We start from the raw sequence: 21,011 nt of genomic DNA, 5'->3' as shown, positions 1-21,011 counted from the left end.
TGTTTTCAAATGGAGTGGAGTTTAGGTAGATGAGGAAGAAATAAAATAATCTGGATCCTGAGATGACTTTGGGGAGTTAGGGGAAAAAAGACTAGACCAGCTCCTAATGACTGGGTGTGTAACTTGACCCATCGGTGATTTATGTTCTCTTCATACCATAATATAGATTTCAGAATTCATGTACTATAGAAAATACTGAAAAGTGAGAGAAAGAGGAGAACTTTTTAAAGAGACACAATCTTAGTACATCACTGACCTGTGGGAATCTATTGCTTTTTACAAATAGAGCTCTGTGAGGACCAAGAGCATGAAATTGCAAATGAGTGAGCTCTGCTTGAGTGACATTTGGAAAAGTGGGCATTTAAGGGCAAGTCAATAGGATGAAAGGTCCTAGATGTGTGGAAAGACACTTAAAGGGTTCAAGATAAGAGGGTGTAGGTTTCATTTGGCCAGCTTTGGTTAGGATGGAAGATCAGGAGCACACACGGCAGGGAGATGGAAGCTGTAGCTGGAGGGGACTCCAGAGATGTAGAGGGTGAAGGACCTTCAAGGCAGAAGGAAGGGGTTTTGGTTTATTCTGTCGTTTATGTACAACCAACAAATATTCTGAACATGAAAGTGACCAGATGAGATCTGTGTCTTTTTTTAAAATAGGTTTAGTCATAGATGGTTACAATACCTTTATTTTATTTACGTATTTTTATGTGATGCTGAGAATCCAACCCAGGGCCTCACACATGCTAGCAAGCACTCTAGCACTGACTACAACCCTAGCCCCGAGATCTGTGTCTTTAGGAAACAATTCTGGAGGGAGGGAATATGCAGGGTTGATTGGGGGTACTGGGCTGGTGTGAGGAAGTATGTTTTTTTTTTTTCCATGTTACACCCACAGGCATGTACATGGCGGCTTTTGTGGGGTTCTTATATTCCAGTGAGGCTTGCCCGAGCAAGGCAGCATCCCCTTGAGTTAAATCAGGAGCTGCTAGGACAGACTGTAGAAGGTCCAGCAAGGGAGTTCAGCTTCTTGGGTTTGCTGTGGAGACCTTGAGTGTGGTGTGCTCCTTGGCTGTCGTGGACACCTGGTAGTGCCTGGTAGAGGGGCTGTGAAAGGAAGACCTTGGAATCCCTCTTCGTGCTCACAGGCATGAGGATAAAAGGGATTCTTTTTTGTTGTCTAAAACGGTGCTCTCTGGAGACTTTCCTTTAGCTATGGCCACCCATAGTAAAGTCTTATTTGTGTTCTGTCTTGTCTCTGCTTTGTTATGCTTATAAGATTAGAGATTTACATGTATGCAGTGGGAGACTACTAAGCCACAAAATATATGAAATCCTGGTATTTGTGACAACGTGGGTGGAGCTGCAGATCATTCCGCTATGTGAAATAAGCCAGGCACGGAAAGACCAGTACCTTACTCTCACTTGTGTGTGGAATTTTAAAAAGTTGATCTCATAGAGGGTGAGAGTAGGTTGGTGTTTGCCAGAGACTGGGAGAGCCAGGGGAGGGAGGAATCGGGGGAAGGTTGGTCAATGGGTTCTAAGTCACAGTTGAAGCTCTGGAGTGCTATTTGCACAGTGAGGGGACTCTAGATAATGATGGCCAGTGTATATTTCAGAAAGCTAGAATAAAGAATTTTGAATGTTTTCACCATAATAGATGTATGAGGGGGATTGGTAGGGTTAGCCTTTTTTAAGCATTAGTATGTATACATGTATTGAAACATCACATGGCACCCCATAAATACGTACAACTTTTTATGTTATGTATCAGTATAAGAACACACTTAAATAAAAATAAGAGTAGTTTTAGGTGAAAGTTTAAGGAGAAGCAGTAGCCTCCCTATGAAGGGTCAATGCTGGTCATGGGTGGGTAGTGGTTACTCTCCATTAGGAAATTCTTCCTTGAGTGCTGGTCCTGGCAGCGTCTCTGCAGAGGAAGCCATTGCTTGAGTCTAAGTAAGAAACAATAAAACTGCAAGAATTGGTGCATTGACAATAGAAGCAACATTTTGATGGCAGAATAAGTCATTTAGGACAAGGAGAGATAAAAGGTAGTTTGGAAGTTTGGGGATTGTGTGCTTTGGAAAATGCTGTTGCTGCTGCTGCTAACACAAGAGTCACAGGAAGAGGAGTAGGAAAGTGCTGAATTCATTTTTGAGTTCCATATAGACTAAGAAAGAGCAAGTGACTTTTAGCTGGAGACAGTTATTAGAAGTTTGGAATTAGAGTCTATGTTTCCTGAAGCCAGGCCAGTGTTTTTTTTTTTTTTTTTTCTGCTATGCTGAGGCATATTATATGAAAGAAAATGTCCTTGTTGAGTTTCAGGTGGTGACAGCATGTCCAGGTAGAGATGTCAAGTACATAGCAGTAAGTGGAGCTGGAATGAAAAATTGAGACTAAATGTAGAAATTTATTTTAGGATATATATAATGAGATCATTGGAACTATGGAAAGTTGTTCACTCAGAGATTTGCATGCAGGCTATAACTGGAAACAGCCAAGGGGCAGTTTTCTTGAAAAGGAAGGAGGGAAAGTTATCATGCACGCAGTAAGGCTGAATCAAGGAAAGGAGACAACAGGAGTATGGTATGTTGTTAAAGAAGTTTGTAATCAGGGAGAGGAAGGCATAGCTTGTAGCCTGGGATGTAGTCAGGAGGTTAAAAAAAAGTTTTGCCAAAGGGGCAAATGTGGGGAGAAGGAACAACTAGATAAGACAGGAAAGTTCAGTTTAGTTTAACAAATAATTTGTAAGTGCCTTTGAGGTGCTAGGCATAGTGCTGGGGGCTATGATGAAGGAAGGCTAAAATGAAGGAAGTGTGATCCTCACTCTGGGAAATTGCCTGTCTAGTAAAGGACAGGAGCAACTAATAATTACTGAGCACTGTGTGTCAAGAACTCTGCAAATACTTCATGTGCATTGACCCATTTAACCCTCACAATACCCCAGTGAGTTAGTTGTTAGTTGTTTTTCTTATTATCCATAAAGAAAAGGTGAGGTACAGGAAGGTTAAATGATTTGCTCAATGTTTTTTTAACAATTAACCAGCTATATGGCCAAGGTTAGAACCCAGGCTGTAGCTCTGTGCCTTTGTGCATTGTGTAGACATATTATTGCACTATGATACAAAGACAGAAGTAAAGATAGTGTGCAGAAGTAACATGAAGGAGGGAGGGGTTACATTCCTCTGGCCAGGGGTAGAGTAGTACAGGGAAGATCTCAGGAGGGATAAATGGAAGACTGAGATGGATCCAGGTGAAGCAATGCACAGTCAGGACCAGATGCTAGAACCCACGTTCAGGTGTGCCTGTATGTGTTCCTGTTTTATCTAACCATTGACACAGACTTCATCTCTGCATTTCATCTGCTTCATCCTAATCACGGAGTAGTCAAATTTTATTCTATTCTTTTCTGTGAACAATTAAAATATTTTTAAAACCTGGGTTATCTTTTTAGGGGTATCAGCTCATCAAAACCATCACTGGAGTGGAGTATGTCTGCCTGTCTGTGAATTCAGAGACCCAGCTGATTTCTAAGTGAGAATTGCCTATGCAATCAGGACCCAGGCAGTCTCAGGGGGAAGAACTATAAAACTTGAGAAGCAAACTATTGAAGATAAAATTGAAATTACAGAAAATAAGCTGATCGTTGGTATAAAAACAATGAATGGTCCTTTCTGAGATGAAATATAAAACGTAATAATGACTCTTGGATTTATGTGATTAGGCTGTCAGTTCTCTGCCCTTCACCCCACCTTCCAGCCCATCCTTGACCGCACCACTGACCCCTCTAATTCCTCCCTCATTCCTGGCCTGCATCCTGAAATTGAGAGCATTGGCCGTACAGTAGCACTGTGAGTCTCAGGATTGATGTGAGCTTGTCTGTTTTGCACATTAGTTATGGATAAAAAAATTAATAAATGTAATGGTTGGTAGTTGTTTTGGGCCACATCAGGATGCCCCTACATCATAATAGTTGTATCATTCTAGCCATGTGGGAAAGTGGTTACATCAAAATGTCAGAGATTTTGGGTGGGCAGAGATTATTCTTGGGAGTTGGGGCGTTTGATAAAGGAAGAAGTTAATTCAGAATTGGAAGGATCGTTGTTTTTTTCGTTTTTTTTTTTTTTTTTTTTAAACCTTTTTACAACATAGTTACTTATATGCCACTCAGAGTTACGGGCAAGGATTTATGTAACTCTGAAAAAAAAAAAAAAAGGCCCAACTGTTCACAGCTCTAGAGGAAAATCCTGAGCATTAGTAGCATGCCACTGCCACCTTGTGGTAAGATGTTGTAGTTTGCTGTATTTTACGAAAAAGAAAAGGCTTATTTGATATTTATACACTGTGACTATTTTAAACTTTCTTAGTATAATAGCACTTTACAAAACCATATATTTTCATCTCTGTAATATTAATTAGAAAATTATACTCAGGAGCTTCTGTAAAGAAGGCACATATAAAAGTGGAGAGTAAGTTTATTTTTAGGAATTAAAAACATTCACAGAATGACTGCAGTCTCAAAAGATAATTATATCCTAATAGTTTTTCTCAAGAAAATTATAAACCACTACAATGGACAAAGTACATTAGCAATCATTGGAGAGTTTGTTGGTATAATCAGAATATATTGAATAATCTCCATTGTTTTGCTTTAGAATGCATCAATTTATGCTTAAACATGAATATTCTAAATATTGGATTCTATAGTATTTCAAACAAAATAATGAAGATATTGTGAATATATTCAGAGGTCTGTAGAATACTTTAGAATACTTCTGTAGGTGTGGGGAAATCATTGATTCCTCATTACATTTCATGTGTTTCCTCCAGTTTCTTGACCATTTTCCAGGGTTATGGAGCCTGCAGCCTCACTGACTTTTGTTTAGAAAATTGAATGTTTTTCTCCTTAAATAGGGAATTGTAGTAATGAGCCTTTTCGACTACTGGGTTTAATGTGGCGGGATGAAAAACTGCAGAGCCACAGACCTATTCAGAGTTTCATAGCCTGCTTACTTAACAGCCACTGGCATGCACCGTGTGAGAGGGGACCTGCTGCCAGGGCACAGTGGGTGGTAAGAGGACAGTGTTCTGTCACCACATATATCCCAGACAACAGAGCCAGAAAGTGTTGGTCTGGGAGTGTGTGCTTTATGTGTAAAAGTAAGCAATTACTTCTGGGAAAACTAAAAAATAAATAGTGGTTGCATGTTTTTCTGAGAAAGAGAACAAATGAAACTGTTTTACAAACTTACAGAATATCACATGTCTGGAATATTATATGCCTCGTGGTTTTGAACTTGATTTCACAGAGCTGTAAAATTCCTCAGTAACCCCCAACAGGGAGGCTGAGCCAGTTAGGTTCTGGATTTACTTTTGCAAAGTGCCTGGTTGGATATATTTGGGGAAATCTCCTCAGATTATTCTGAAACACAGAAGTGCTTGAGGACATGGCTCTAGTGGCAGCTTATGAAAAGGGAAGTGTTTGTGATGTTGTAAGTGCAAATCACTATCATTCCTCTTATGGTGTTTTCATTAAATATTGGTTCCAGAAACTTCTCTTATCCCCATTCTTCTATAAGTAGGGATTCACTCACTTAAATTTGACCTCATTGTTGCCAGCTTTGCTTTCCTGGCTTGGCCAGGCTGGTGCCAGTGCTGACTTTGGGTGGCAGTGTGGGTCTAGAGACATAGTATGGAAGTGGGGATAAGGGACCATAGTCACATCTCTCCGCTTTCTGCCTGCAGGTCCAAGCACAGGATGGTGGCCAGCTCCCACTACAGCTCTTATTTCCTCAACCACAGATCTTATTCTAGTCTTCATCTGCTGTAAAATCTGGCTTAAATCTGAGTTATAGTCAGTTGTAACTTGGTTTCTGGTGGGCAGTTGACTCTCAAGAGGGAGAAGGGAAGAGCTTGAATGAGCATGCTCAGTTATTAAACCCAAGTAATCTCCCCACTCTGGGTGGGGGGGGGCATATGAATGGGGCTCCAACACAGGGAAAGAAACATTTTGAGTGGAGAGATGCAATATTTTACTATATATATCTTTTAGGAAGATTCTAACACCAAAGTTTTTAAATGCTGAGAGCCCAGTGAGAGTAAATGATTACATTGAATGATGTTAATTAAAGATAAAGATGAATGAAAAGAAGGACCCAAAGCACTGATTTGTATTTTTTAAAGGGTTCATGCAAATTATGGAACATGTAGCATCAGAGAGTGTCTTTTAAACCTGGTAATTCCAATCACAAAAAGATATTTTACCATATGTAGTAGAAAGAAATTTAAATCTCCCTCTTATCCTACACAAAACTTAACTCAAAGTGGATCAAAGACCTAGGAATTTGACCAGAAACTCTCCACCTGCTAGAAGAAAATGTAGGTTCATTATTCCAACATGTCAGCTCAGGAACTGACTTCCTTAACAAAACTCCTAAAGTGCAAGAAGTAAAATAAAAAATGAATAAATGGAATGGCATCAAATTAAAAAGCTTTTTCACTACAATGGAAATAATTAAGAGTGTGAAGAGAGAGCCTACAGAAGGAGAGAAAATCTTTGTCACCTGCTCCTCAGATAGGGCATTAGTGTCCAGAATATACAAAGAACTCAAGAAACTTAACACCCCCCCCCCAAGTAACCCATTCGATAAATGGCAAAGGAACTAAACAGACACATTTCAAAAGAAGAAATACAAATGGTCAGCAAATGTATGAAAAAATGTTCAATATCCCTAGCAATTAGAAAAATGCAAATTAAAACTATACTGAGATTTTCTCTCACTGTATGCAGAATGGCAATTATCAAGAATATAAGTAACAATAAGTATTGGTGAGGACGTGGGGAAAAGGGTACACTCACAGATCATTGGTGGGACTGCAAATTCATGCAGTCACTCTGGAAAGTAGTTTGGAGAGTCTTTGAAAAACTAGGAATGGAACCACCATATGACCCAGCTATCCCACTCCTCGGTATATATATCCAAAGGATTTAAAATCAGCATACTATAGTTATACAGCCACATCAATGTTTATAGCAGCACAATTCACAGTAGCCAAGCTATGGACCCAACCTCGGTGCCCTTCAACAGATGAATGGATAAAGAAAATGTGGTATATCTAATATATTTATTACTCCACCATAAAGAAAAATGACTTTATGGCATTTCCTGATAGATGGAACTGGAGACTGTCATGCTAAGTCAAATAAGCCAGTCCTCAAAAGTCAGAGGTGGAATGTTTTCTCTGATATGAAGATTATTAATCCACAATAAGGAGGGTGATTAAAAAAGCTCAGTGGAGTATACAAAGGGGAATGAAGGGAAGGGAGGAAGGATGGGCGGAAAGACAGTGGAATGAATTTGACCTAACCTTCCTATGTACATATATGAATATACCACAGTGAATCTCACCATCATGAACATCCACAGACACTAATTTTAAAAAACTGTTTAAGTAAATAGCAGAAAGATCAGTAGAGCAGAGGGGAAGGAACATGAGTAGGGTAGAAACGAGGGGAAGGGGAAGTAATGGGGACTGAATTAGAACAAATTATATTCCATGCTTTTATACTTATGTCAAAATGAATTGTACTGTCATGTAGAATTAAAAAGAACCAATGAATAAAAGATTTTAACTTGTAGGTTCCTGTGCCCTACTCCAGAGCTACTGAATCAAAACCTCCCAGATGAACTGCGGCACCTCAATGTGATGAAGTGCCCATGTAAAGATCAACCAGATTTTATAACAGCTGGCCTACCTAATAAAACTGACACAAAATATACTTATTTGAATAGGGGCTTGAATTCATTTTTTAAGAAAAAGGAAATTCATGGCAGGGTACAATTCAGAAGGGGAAAGAAGGGTAGAGAGAAGGCACAAAGCACAACGGATCTAGAATCCAAAGGAACAGGTGGGAAGTTTTGGAGGCTGAGAGAAAAGCCAGGCTTGAAGCAATTTCACACGTGACTGACGAAAGAGGTTGACAGCCTGGATCAGAATCAAAATGCTTACCTTCCAGAGCATGAGTAGCAGCGCCCATTCAGATACAAGTTCTGGCATGTTGCAGGGGGAAATAGTTCTTATTTTATACTCATACAAGAAGAGCATCCATAAGGGCTGAGAAAGAAAAAAAAGCCATGTTATGACAGCAGACATAGTGCATTGAAGTGCAAACTTATAATAAAGGCAGACTCCTAGTTTTAGAGAGGTGGAGTACAATGTGGGGCTCTGTGGTTTGTGTTTGACTGCCTGCCAATGAAAATTATGTAAGTTTAACTGTTGGATGAATACAGAAGGACAGAAAAACTACTATCCCTTTAATTTCACTGTCTAAAATAATAGTTGATATAAATAGTTTATAAGTGGATCTCTTCTATGTTCCACCCCTGGAGAAGGCAATATCAATGCTGATGAGAGTCCCTTGATAATGATGAATGACAGTGGATAAAAAGAAAATGACTTTTAATTTTGGGGTAAAAAAATAATCCCAGGATAGTCAACAACCAAATATCTTCTATTTGCCATAAAGACATTTGTAGATGAGTAAGATGGCTGGCCACCAGTGCATCTCTGGATCCAGTTCTCAGAATGCTGCTGGGTTTCCTGCCTGGGCTGTCCCTTCAGAGCTCTTACAGATGGTCTGCTGTTCCAGATTCCACCTAACAACTGTTTCAATGGCTTTATCTGCATGCCAGTCTTCATTCATTCATTTGTTCAGTGACTAACTATGGGGAGGTATTATCGGGGCCAAGGACTGTGAAGAGCGCTGGCTCTACAGCGGTGAACAAGGCGGGCGTAGTCCCTGCTCCTGCTGAGCTCCCAGGCAGGGTGAGAAACAGATATGTCAGTTTGGGGTGACTTGACTTCTGAAGAGCCAGTGGTGTGCAGTGGAGCAGCAGCAATACTAGTCATTTCCTAATTCTTTCTGAAAAATAAGATTGATGCGCTAAGGAGTAAAACAGTAATATCATATAGCATGCTGTAAACTATTCTGTATTACTGTGTTAAATACAATTTCATGATTGATTCCTGCTTTCATGCCTAAACCAGGAAGCATTATACATTTGGGGACTGGATCCTGGGTGTGATTAAACACAGGTTTTGTGTGACACTTTCTCTGAATAGAAGCAATAGGTCCTTATTCAGAACTGTTATATCTTGATTGAAAACACCTTTTCCCCAAAGTATGACATGCTAAAATAGTACCTTATTCATGGTACTTTGTATTTACATAGCATTTGAGAGTTTATGAGACATTTGCATGCCATTTTGTTTGATCCTAACACCTCTGAGGAATACAGAGCAGGTGATATTTATCCTCACCTTTCCGATGGGGAGACTTAGGTTCAAAGATGCTATTACTTATTTGATGTCATAGAGCTAGTAAACTGTAGAGCCAGAAGTGGAATTTAACCGAGGACTCTTTTTAGCAGTCAGATCTATTTCTTCTTTACTTTTTGCCAGCATGTTGATTTGATGGAAAGAAAATTAAATATCTTTCCCCATTTGGTTCCTTTAATTCCTGTCAGTCAAAAGAAAATGTTTGAATCATTTTAATTTCTTACTTTTTTCCTGAGCATTCAATGAATCAATTAACATGGAGTAATTATTTTCTAAATATTAGATAATTGCTATCTGTGGGATGGAAAAATAAATGAGATATAGCTTCTGTCCTTTAAAAACTCAGTCTTATAGGAGAGAAACACGTTTGAAAAATTTCTATACAGCATGATTAATGCAGTAAATTATGCATGAGCCTCATGCTGTGGGTGCATCAAGGACCTGGTGGTGGCCTGAGCCAAGGACAGATGATGGATGAGGTGGGGGTTTAGAAGTAGGCAGAAGACAATATTGAGAATAAAAATGCTTGGCAACTGGGAAGTATGACTTATTTAGGGATAAGCAAGTGATATTCTATTAGTTGAACTTAGAGGGGGATTGCTGATGATGACCCTGTTAAGTAAGGTGAGTCAATATGGACGGAGGAGTATTGTTTACCCAATTTAGAAATCTGGAATTATACGGATGTTGAGAATATTTGGTTGCTGACTGAAGACGCCATTTAAAAAAGAAGAAGAAGAAGAAGTCTGGTATTATATTCTGGGTGATGGGAAACCATTGAACATACTAAACCAGAGTTTGGTGGAATCACATCTTTATTTGAGATAATTCTGTCTGCTGTGGGAAGAATGGACTCGTGGTGGGAAAAACTGACAGCATGGAGAGCATTTAGGAAAGTGTGAGTTCGAAGGTGCTAGAGGAGCTTGGTCTAAGGTAGTGGCGGGAAGAGTGGATAAGCATGGATTTAAGAAATGAAAGTTTTTCAGTGACTTGTCTGTAATCCCAGTGGCTGGGAGGCTGAGGCAGGGGATTTTCAAGTTCAAGGCCAGCCTCAGCAGTTTAGCAAGACCCTAAGCAACTTAGCCAGACCCTGTCTCAAAATAAAAAGGACTGGGAATGTGGATCAGTGGTTAAGTGCCCCTGGATTCAAACCCCGGTACCAAAATTTAAAAAAACAGAGAGAGAGAGAAAAAGAAATGAAACTGGGTGTGGTGGTACATGGCTATAATCCCAGCGGCTTGAGGGGCTGAGGCAGGAGGATTGTAGGTTCAAAGCCAGCCTCAACTCAGTGGGATCCTGTCTCTAAATAAAACAATACGAATAGGGTAGGGGATTTGGCTCAGTGGTAGAGTGTCCCTGAGTTCAATCCCTGGTACCACCCCTCAAAAAAAGGAAAAAATCTGTTCCATAAAGTAGTGCTTGTGATGAGGACCAATGTAGATGATGATTTCGTGACATAGCACCTTTTTAAAGAATTATGCATTTTTTCTTATCCTTTGTCCCACATATCATCATAACACATAGTATTATGCAGATATCATTTCCACTTCATAGATTAAGAGGTTCATCATTAAAGATGGACAGACTCATGATGTTAACGGGTTCTGTACAGACACCCAGGAAGGCATAACAGCCTTCTGGAGCTGATATGATAAATGGATAAGGAAATGAAGAGGGCAAAGAAACATTCTCTGGGAGGATAGAAAAGGCCATAGTTAGTAAAAATAGGAAGAAAGTGAGATATGTGTAAAATGTAGAGTGTTGAAAATCCCCTGACCATTGCTCTCATCACACCAAATTCCATTCCCTAAAAGAGAAGTGAAAGGGTCCTGCTGGGGCAAGACCAGTGGGAGCTAAAGATTTTTCTGGAATTTTTGAAGGCATGATGAAAAGTCATGAATCGTACATTTGTACTTCACCACACCTGTTTAATACCCTCCCCCAAAGCCAATAAATGGATGTTTACACTAATGAGATAAGTCAGGGAGTAACTGATTTTTCAAAGATTTTTATCTTTACCACAGGCTTCAAATGGCTCTTTTAAAAGTTGCATTCTAACTCAGGGCATCAGAGTAGTATTCCAACTAAACAGCTTCACCCTGTGGCACATAAGCATCACTGAAAACTTAGGTGAAGTCCCTGAGTGCCTGTGTGTATGTGACTTAAAAGAGAAATTACTTTTATGTGCTATAAACAAGGACCATAAAATGAACAATTTCACAGCTTGAAGATGTTGAACTATAGATGGTCTCAGAAAAGTAGCTGATGAGTTCTTTCAACTTTTAAAGCCATTTAAGTTTATTATTTAAAATAAGCTCTTGAAGCTTAATTTTTGTGGGGGGGAAAAAGCCAAGTTTATTTACCTTTTTGTTTTTAACTTTTGGAAACTGAGTTATTGGATTCTATGGCTTTGTTGATTTTTTTTAAAATAGTTTTTAGTTGTTGATTGACTTTATTTTGTTTATGTGTGATGCTGAGACTTGAACCCATGACTTGAACCCAGTACCTCACACGTGCCAGGCAAGTACTCTTCCATTGAGCTACAACCTTAGCCTGGCTTAATTGATTTTTTTTCGAAAGGATCAGATAGTACTAAGCTAATATCGTCCAGGTTATAGCACTAATTGGTAGTTACATGCAAATGTTTCTAAACCCATTTGAGGGGGAGGGGTGAATTTATCCTCCATCATGGAAATTGAGAGGAAAACAATATTAAAATATAATACTTTTAACAGATTCTTAATAACAACTTCCTGATAATAACTATTTATTTATGTTAATAACTCCAATTTGCTATTCTATTTGAACATTAATATTGAATATAATGGTGTGATTTAAAACAGTGATCCATGTTTATTCAGTCACTATACTTACTTTGAAATTTTTGGAACTCCATTTTTCCACATATTTTTTTCTTAACCATACTTTGATTACATGATTATATGTGCTAGAGTTGTGACAGATTAGTCATTTTTGTTATGTTTCTCCTTTTATAAAAAGTATTTGTTTAGCCATGTATAAACAGAAGTTTTATTTTAAGGATTAGCTTTCATGTGAATAACTGCCTTCTAGTAAAATCCTTTGCATTCCCTTAGAGGAATTTAATTTCTTCAAGAATTTAAAAATAACTGTTTGTATTTTATAACATAGAGAAATTTGTAAATCCACAAAGACAAGGTCTCTGTCTTACTCATCTTCATATTCCCCATAGAATATTGATCCATGCTTATACAAGATGAAAAAAGAACCTAAGAGTTCTGTAGAGAAAAACAAATTATTTGCCCTGAAAGTGATGATATAAGGGATATCTGTAAATGAGCAGTGCTCTTAAAATCAGTGTAGACAGACATTTTCTGTCCCTCCCTAGCTGTTCCCCCAGGGCACACCCCCTGGAGTGCACACAATTTTGTATACTGCTTCAGCTTCTGTTTTGCACCCAGAAACAAACTCTCCCTTGCTGAACCTGGAAACCATAATATTATTTCCAGCCACCATTTCTTGTTTACCCATCCATATCATTTCCCCTCAATCAGACGCCCATGCTTTTCTGGTTTCTAATTTTCTGCTTGTTTTAAAAATTCAGTTTCCTTACAGATCATTTTGTACTGTCTTTCAAAGTTGTTAAATTCAACTCCACAACTTTATTCAGGGAGGCCCTATGCTTTATCTCCTAATGATTTAGATGGTGTTGTTTTAAAAAATGGGTTGGACACAGTTCTTATGAAGGCCACAGCCTCCTGCAGCCATAAACACATAGAAGGATGCCCTTTAGTGTCTTAGGTGCTATTCCACAGAGAGGTAAGTTTGCATGAGCCGGCAAGGGTGGGAGTGGGCGCTGCTTCCTAGGGCTCATCTGGGAGCCTTCTCAGGGCAGTGGTACTACATCAGAGTCGAGATGACTAGAAGATTTCAAGGCAGACAAATTGAGGAGAGGACATTTAGGGCAGAGAAAGCAGTATGAGGAGAGGCAGGCAATAAGAGAATCCTGAACACCTTCCGTGATACCCGTGGGAGCATGGACTTGAAGCCGCAGGCAAAGGAGAACTAACCAAGGGCTTTGAGCAGTGGCACAATATCATCAAGCTTTTATCTTAGAAAATTACCTTAATAACCACACAGAGAAAGAAGTAGGTTTTTTGTGCTTTTTCACAACAATGCTTGTATAATATAAATAGACCAAACATTCACTTTTCTACTTCCTTGCCTCAAACAGAACTTTAAAAGAATCTTGGTACACACACTTCCATAAGTTGAATTTCCAAATGACTTATTCTTTGGGTAAATTAGGTTTTTACAGCATTTCAGCACTCTACTTTAAGGATCCTAGGCTCTTTGGCCTGGAGATGCTTCAGCAGTACGGCAATGTCACTCACTGTGTGACTTCCAAGGCCCCTTTGGCAGGTACAAGAGGATTTTCCTGTATCTCTTCAAGAATCTTGAAGTAAAACCTATGTTGAACAGGCATGTCTACTCTGCATATCTTAAGTATTTTCAGGGGGAAAATAAGGAATTCTTGTGTGAATGTATCTGAGCGAATGTTTGACAGAAGTGAAACTGATTTACAGTAACAAAAGCCTAGTACTGTGTAATATGACAAAGTTCAAAGAGGCTCCTTGGGTCAAGGCCAAGGTCAGCCTTGGTGATCACTTTGGTGATCACCTACAGTCGAGTCCAAAAAAAGTCCTGCTGTAGGTGCCAAGTGATAATTCCTCTGGGATATTCAGTGTAGTTCCTTCTCTCTCTCTTCTTACTAACTTTCCCAGATTAAATGATACTGATACTGCCCTCTTTTAAAAGAATTTTTAGTCTCTATCTCAAGGACCTTCTGGATTATTTAACTGAGTTTCATAATCTTTTCTCTCTTTTTTGAAAAAGTATTTTTATTGTGTTTTAAAACATAATATTCACCATCCTAATCATTTGTAAATGAACATTTCAGCAGTGTTAAGTATAGTTACTTTGCTATTCAATGTAATCTTTTTATTTATTTATTTTTTGATACTGGGGACTTAACCCAGGGGCAATTTACTACTGAGTCACATCCCCAGCCCTTTTTATTTTTTAATTTTGATACAGGGTCTCACTAAGTTGCTGAAGCTGGCTTTGAACTTGTGATACTCCTGTCTCGGCCTCCTGAGTTGCTGCGATTACAGGAGTGTACCACTGCACCCAGCTAATCTTTTTTTAAATTTTTTTTTAATTTTTATTATTATTGTATACAAATGGGATACATGTTGTTTCTCTATTTGTACATGGAGTCAAGGCATACCATTTGTGTAATCATACGTTTACATAGGGCAATGATGTTTGATTCACTATTTTTTTTCCCTTCCCCCCTACCCTTCCCACCCCTCTTTTCCCTCTATACAGTCCTTCTTTCCTTCATTCTTACCACACTCCTTATCCCTAACCCTAAACCTAACCCTAAACCTAATGCTAACCCCTCCCACCCCCCAATATATGTCCTCATCCGCTTATCAGCAAGATCATTCATCCTTTAGTTTTTTGAGATTGGCTTATCTCACTTAGCATGATATTCTCCAATTTCATCCATTTGCCTGCAAATGCCATAATTTTATCATTCTTCATTGTGGAGTAATATTCCATTGTATATATATGCCACAGTTTCTTTATCCATTCATCAACTGAAGGGCATCTAGGTTGGTTCCACAATCTGGCTATGGTGAATTGAGCAGCAATGAACATTGATGTGGCTGTATCTCTGTAGTATACTGATTTTAAGTCCTTTGGGTATAGGCCAAGGAGTGGGATAGCTGGGTCAAATGGTGGTTCCATTCCAAGCTTTCTGAGGAATCTCCATACTGCTTTCCAGAGTGGCTGCACTAATTTGCAACCCCACCAGCAATGTATGAGTGTACCTTTTCCCCCACATCCTCTCCAACACCTATTATTGCTTGTGTTCTTGATAATTGCCATTCTAATTGGGGTGAGATGAAATCTTAGGGTAGTTTTGATTTGCATTTCCCTTATTGCTAGGGATGTTGAACATTTTTTCATATATCTGTTGATTGCTTGTACATCTTCTTCTGTGAAGTGTCTGTTCATTTCCTTAGCCCATTTGTTGATTGGTTTATTTGTATTCTTGGTGTAGAGTTTTTTGAGTTCTTTATAGATTCTGGAAATGAGCGCTCTATCTGAAGTATGGTTGGCAAAGATATTCTCCCACTCTGTAGGCTCTCTCTTCACATTGCTGATAGTTTCCTTTGCTGAGAGAAAGCTTTTTAGTTTGAATCTATCCCAGTTGTTGATTCTTGCTTTTATTTCTTGTGCTATGGGAGTCCTGTTAAGGAAGTCTGATCCTAAGCCAACAAGTTGAAGATTTGGACCTACTTTTTCTTCTATAAGATGCAGGGTCTCTGGTCTGATTCCGAGGTCCTTGATCCATTTTGTGTTGAGTTTTGTGTAGGGTGAGCCAGCTAATCTTTTTAAACACTTCATATTCCTTTCTGATCAGATGAATAGTTATTTAACATGCTATCAAGTCAGTTTTCATGCCTCTTTTCCCATTTTCTTGCAACATTCTTTTTAATCAGAAATGATATTTTAAAATCAATCTTTTTTTTTTTTTTTCAAAGAGTAACTCTGAAAGCACTCATTGGTACTTTAATAATACAATCTTTGATACTTCCTATTATAGTGTCTATGTCTTTTGTCCCATATTATCTTTTAACCTTTCTATGTACTGCCCTTTTATGAGTCACAAGTGTGCACTTTAGGAAGCAACAAACCATGAAACTAGATAAGACACTGAGACACTAAAATGCTGTTTGGTTATTCGAGGTAGTATAAGTGTAGGTGATAAGAGCTTCCTTAGTCACAAAGTGAAAATAACATGTCACCCTGAGGTTTGCACATCACTAATCATGGAAAACAAAGTAGGACAAAACAAACCACAGAATGAAAGTATTACATTTTCAAATGTGTCAAAGAAATTAATATTTTAATTCAAATTAATCTTTCTTGGGGCAAGGTTTCATTGTCATAAAACAATGTTTTTCTTTAATGATACTGGGAAGAACAACAACTACATATGACTAAGTAGTATGCCTTTAAATATCAGATTTCCAAATAGAATAAATAAGCATATTTAAACTTTCAAATTAGGTAATGCCTATATATTTTAGAATGTGTTTGATTATGAGCAGTAATAATTAACTACTGCTAAGATCCCAACAGAAGATTGGAACTTAAAACATGTTAGTTGTTGCTTCCTGACCTCTTAAGTAATATTAAATGATGCTATTTCAAATACTGTTAGAAGCTATTAAACTAACTGAAGAGAAAGGTAAAGAAATTAGTGTTTGCTACTCTTATCCATAATAAGGCCTGATTTATCTAAAAAAACACCAAACCACCACCAGTAACTCATCCAGCTTGATGTTGTGTGATGGTCATCATTTTTAGTTATGGTGGATTCATGAAAATTCATGAAACTCCTAAAATTATATGTAATTTATAGTGTATAAGTATGTGCATGTTTCTGCAGAGAGGTTTTCATAACTTTCATCAGATCCTAAAAAGGCTTCTCTATTCAACTAAAGTTGCAAACCACTATCCCAGTGGTTACTTTGCCTGTTTTCCTGTTCGTATGCAGACACCATTTCACAATTAGATTTTGTTTCAGAAGTAGTTTTTGACCTGGTTATTTGGAACTTGGACCACATTTTCTTGGGTTCAAATAGTATATCTAAATATTATAGAACCTTCATGATAGAAATGCAAAAGAAGCAGACCCAGATTGCAAGTGGTTAATAATCCAGTTTGGGTTGAAGGCACTATATAACTGATCCTTAATTGAGATTAAATTCCATGACATACATAGAGAGGCTGGTATTTTTAGAGTTTGGACCCAAGGTAGAATAGCCTAGGGACTTAACCACTAAGACAAATACTGATCATGTGGTTTCTTTCTTTCCTTTCTTTTTTTGGTATTGGGGATTGAACCAGGGATGCTATACCACTGAGCTACATCCCCAGACCTTTCTGTTTTCTATTTTGAGATCTAGTTTTGCTGAGGTGCTGAGGCTGGCCATGAACCTGCTAGTCTACTGCCTCAGCTTCTGGAGTTGCTAGGATTATAGGCATGTATCACTACACCTGGAATGTGATGTGCTTTCCATATAAGGATGTACTCCTAGTTCTTTTTTTTTTTTTTTTTTTTTTTTTGGTACTGGGTATGGAACCCGAGGATGCTTCACCACTGAGCCACATCCCCAGTTCTTTTTGTATTTTATTTAGAGGCAGGGTCTTGCTGAGTTGCTTAGGGCCTAGCTAAGTTGCTGAACTGGCAATCCTCCTGCCTCAGCCTCTGAGCTGCTGGGATACAGGCATGCGCCACCTCACCCAGCCTGCACTCTTAGTTCTTACTTGGTACCCAGGTTCCTGGAACTGAGAGCTTCAGCCCTGGGAGCTTCATTAGTGGCCTCTGTGGCTGACAACGAATGGGGATTACACTGCCTGAACGCTACCTCTGAGAAGTCCTTCGCATAAATAGCCAGAATAAGGACCTTTCTGTGGTGGTAACCATGTGTGTTTGAAGTGTTCATATATCAGACTTTTCTTTCCGAGGTATAGCATGAAAATTAGGTTCTTGACAAGAATATAATTTCATCATAAAATGAAATTAGGAGCAATTGCATGTTCCTCTCTGAGGTTTTAGAGATGGAGTCTTGGGGACCTGGATCTTCAGCCACTACTCCCTGGTATAGTGCTGGGAAGATGCTAACACAAGGGTGGTAGGAGTCTGGTAGGTTAGGTGACCCTAGTGCATGCCTGGTCCCCACTTGCCTGGGATTTCAGAATGAGGGCTTCTGTGATTGGGTTAAAACTGTTCCCCAGGAGGCTGTGAGTGCAAAGGGACTCATTTTCCCCCCAGCTTGCTCTAGTATAGTCTTCCTCTTCATTGCACTCCCCATGTATATTTAAGGAGCATGAATCTTGAACCATGATTTTTATTACTCAAACTGTTCACCCTCCCTCTCAATTCCTTTTTCACTCGATCTTTTGCATCTTGTTGCTCCAGGCAAGTACATGTGGACTTCTTTTCTGTGTGTTTTCTTTCCCTCTCTTTTGCCCTTCATGTATATTGGCATGTCCGGTGGATGCTGCCTCTATTACTCTCCATCTCAATGGATGATGCCACCACCCTAGCCCCACTGTGTCTGTTGTCCCTCCCCAGCACTCCTGCTGCAAATTCCTAATTGTTCTTCCACTTCCTTTCACACCCATTTCCCCATTGTTGCTCCTGCTTCAAATGTTTCACTAGCTTTTTGCACTTAGGATAAAAAGCAGACGCCCTGTTGCCCTGTTGTGGCCAGCATACCCTGGCTCTTGTCTCCTGTAACATCATCTCTTGATACTTTCCATCTACTGCAGCTGTTATTTGCCCTGACAGTGTCCTGTGAACACTTATTTACTTCTTCCAAGAAGCTCTTATAATTTGATGCCTGGGAAATACTCCCTGAACTTAATAGCATAATGATATCATAATAATAACACTTTCTGCCACTTATTGAATGTTTTCTGTAACCCAGACAGTGTGCTAAGTGCTCCACAGACATTATCTTATCATGAAATTAGATGCAACAAGCTTGTGAAGTTGGTATCAGTCTTCCCAATTTTTGGAGAGGAAGCTGGGGCAGAGAGTTGGAGTGACTTGCCCAGGTTCATACTGTTAGTATGCAGGGGAGCCTGACTTAAAGCCGGACTGATTCTAAAGCAGCTCTTTGGTACTGAAGTGTCAGAAATATTTTGTTACCATTAAATTTGCAGTGATTTCACAATTCTTGGAGGACAATCTAAGAGCAAGCTCTAGAGGAAATCTCTCATTGAGATTGAAAGTAAAGCTTAATATAACTTATTTACTTCACTGGAAACAACAAACTTCTCAATATTTTATGTCTTACTGACAATAAGACAGGATGGTGTGAAAGTTGCAAAGAAACTCTGTAATCAAACAGATGGGGTTTAATCTCAGCATCTGCCATTCATTCATCTAGATCTCATCATCTGTGCTAGCTAGACAATGTTCTTGACACTTGAGATACATCAGTGCTCAATTCATTGGGATGATTTAAAACTTTGGTTCTATCAGCTGTTTTTGTCTTGGAGGCTCACTGTAGCATTATCATTCTTTTATTGAATTCACTATAAATCTGAGCCATCTTGGACCCCAACCAAATGGGGTCTGTTTGAGCTAGTCTTGTGACATGTCCCTTAAGGACACTTACAGGAAGGCTCTAGCATAGTTTGCTTCCTTCCTTCCTCCCTTTCTCCTTTCCTTCCAATTAAAACGAAACATTAAATTTAACTTTATTAGATGTAATAAACTCAGGGACTTTATATTCTAATAGGGGTAGCACAATAAACATAATAAATGAGTAAATTACATTATACGGTAGAAGATGGAAAGTACTTTATGGAGTAGATAATAAGATCAGGATGGGGAGATATGAAGAACGAGAGCAACTGCAGCATTAAACAGGCGGTCAGTAAGGTGGGTCTCAATGAGAAGGTCAAGACTGGAAGGAGGTGAAGGAATTAGCTAGATGGATATTGAAAGGAAGAGCAGAACAGGAGGAGAGAGTGCCTAGTGCCCAGGCCTGTGGAGGAGCTTGCATGCCCATTTCAAAGCGGGCATTGTGGGTGAAGGGAATTGAAAGAGGGTGGGACTGGATGAGGTCAGGTAGGTTCCAAGAATTTCTTTCATTGGTAACAATGGAGAGAACTGGCCTTTTTTTTTTTTTTTTTTTTTTTTTTTTTTTGTGGGGGGGTGCTGGGGATTGAACCCAGGGCCTTGTACTTATAAGGCAAGCACTGTACCAACTGAGCTATCTCCCCAACCCTGAGAACTGGCCTTTTAAAAGCATTTAACAGGGTCCTGCCCAGCACCACAGAGCCCTGCCTACTTCTTCTAGCCATATCTCCTGGCACTCCCCCTCGCAAACACTTGGCTGTGTTTCTAGCAGGGAGTTCCTTAAAGAGCCACCACAGCCATGCTGTTTTAAGCTTCTTTATTTTGAACACACCTAAAAGGCCCTTTTCTTATCCATTTTTATCGTGATAGTGCGTCTTTCAAGATGCATTGTGGAACCTTTCTCTGGGAGGATCTCTGACTCCCTCTGAGGCTAGCTAGTGCTCCCCTCTGTGGGCCACCATGCACAGCACTGTGCATACACATTTGTTGTGATAACTGACACTAAATGAGCACTTACTATGTGTCATGGACTAAGTTGTTACATGTTATTTATTCCTTGCACCAACCTTGTAAGGTATGGCCTGCTGACATCCCTATTTTATAGATGAGTAAATAAAAACATGAAAAAGTTTAGTTAAGTTGCCTAAGAACATGCAGTTGACTGTGATGATGCTAAGAATTAAACACAGCTCCCATGTGCTTTCATAATCGTTATATATACTGCACCTCCACCATACTTACTATATACCAGACAGTGTGTACCTCACACTGTATTGCAAATGTTAGTTTGTGTGCATATGTCTTTCATACTCTTTGTGAATTCTTTGAGGGCAGAGTACCATGTTGATTCATTATTGCTCTTTGGGACTTTGCTCATGTGCTCCCTTGATTCAACTGTGATGAGAGAAATATACTCCTATAATTTGTAAGACACAATACTTTTTGAAATGTTAGTGAT

At 39.1% G+C, this 21,011-nt stretch overlaps 1 protein-coding gene across 5 annotated transcripts in view; it reads left to right on the top strand.

Moving 5' to 3' along the window:
* Dgkh (diacylglycerol kinase eta) overlaps positions 1-21,011 on the top strand; it is a 182,440-nt gene that overhangs the window by 58,526 nt on the left and 102,903 nt on the right. The window lies entirely within an intron of this gene.

This window comes from Sciurus carolinensis, chromosome 5 (genome assembly GCF_902686445.1).
Source record: "Sciurus carolinensis chromosome 5, mSciCar1.2, whole genome shotgun sequence".
Classification (NCBI taxonomy): domain Eukaryota; kingdom Metazoa; phylum Chordata; class Mammalia; order Rodentia; family Sciuridae; genus Sciurus; species Sciurus carolinensis.
Note: the sequence above shows the minus strand (reverse complement) of the source record. Positions and strands in the feature narration are given on the sequence as shown.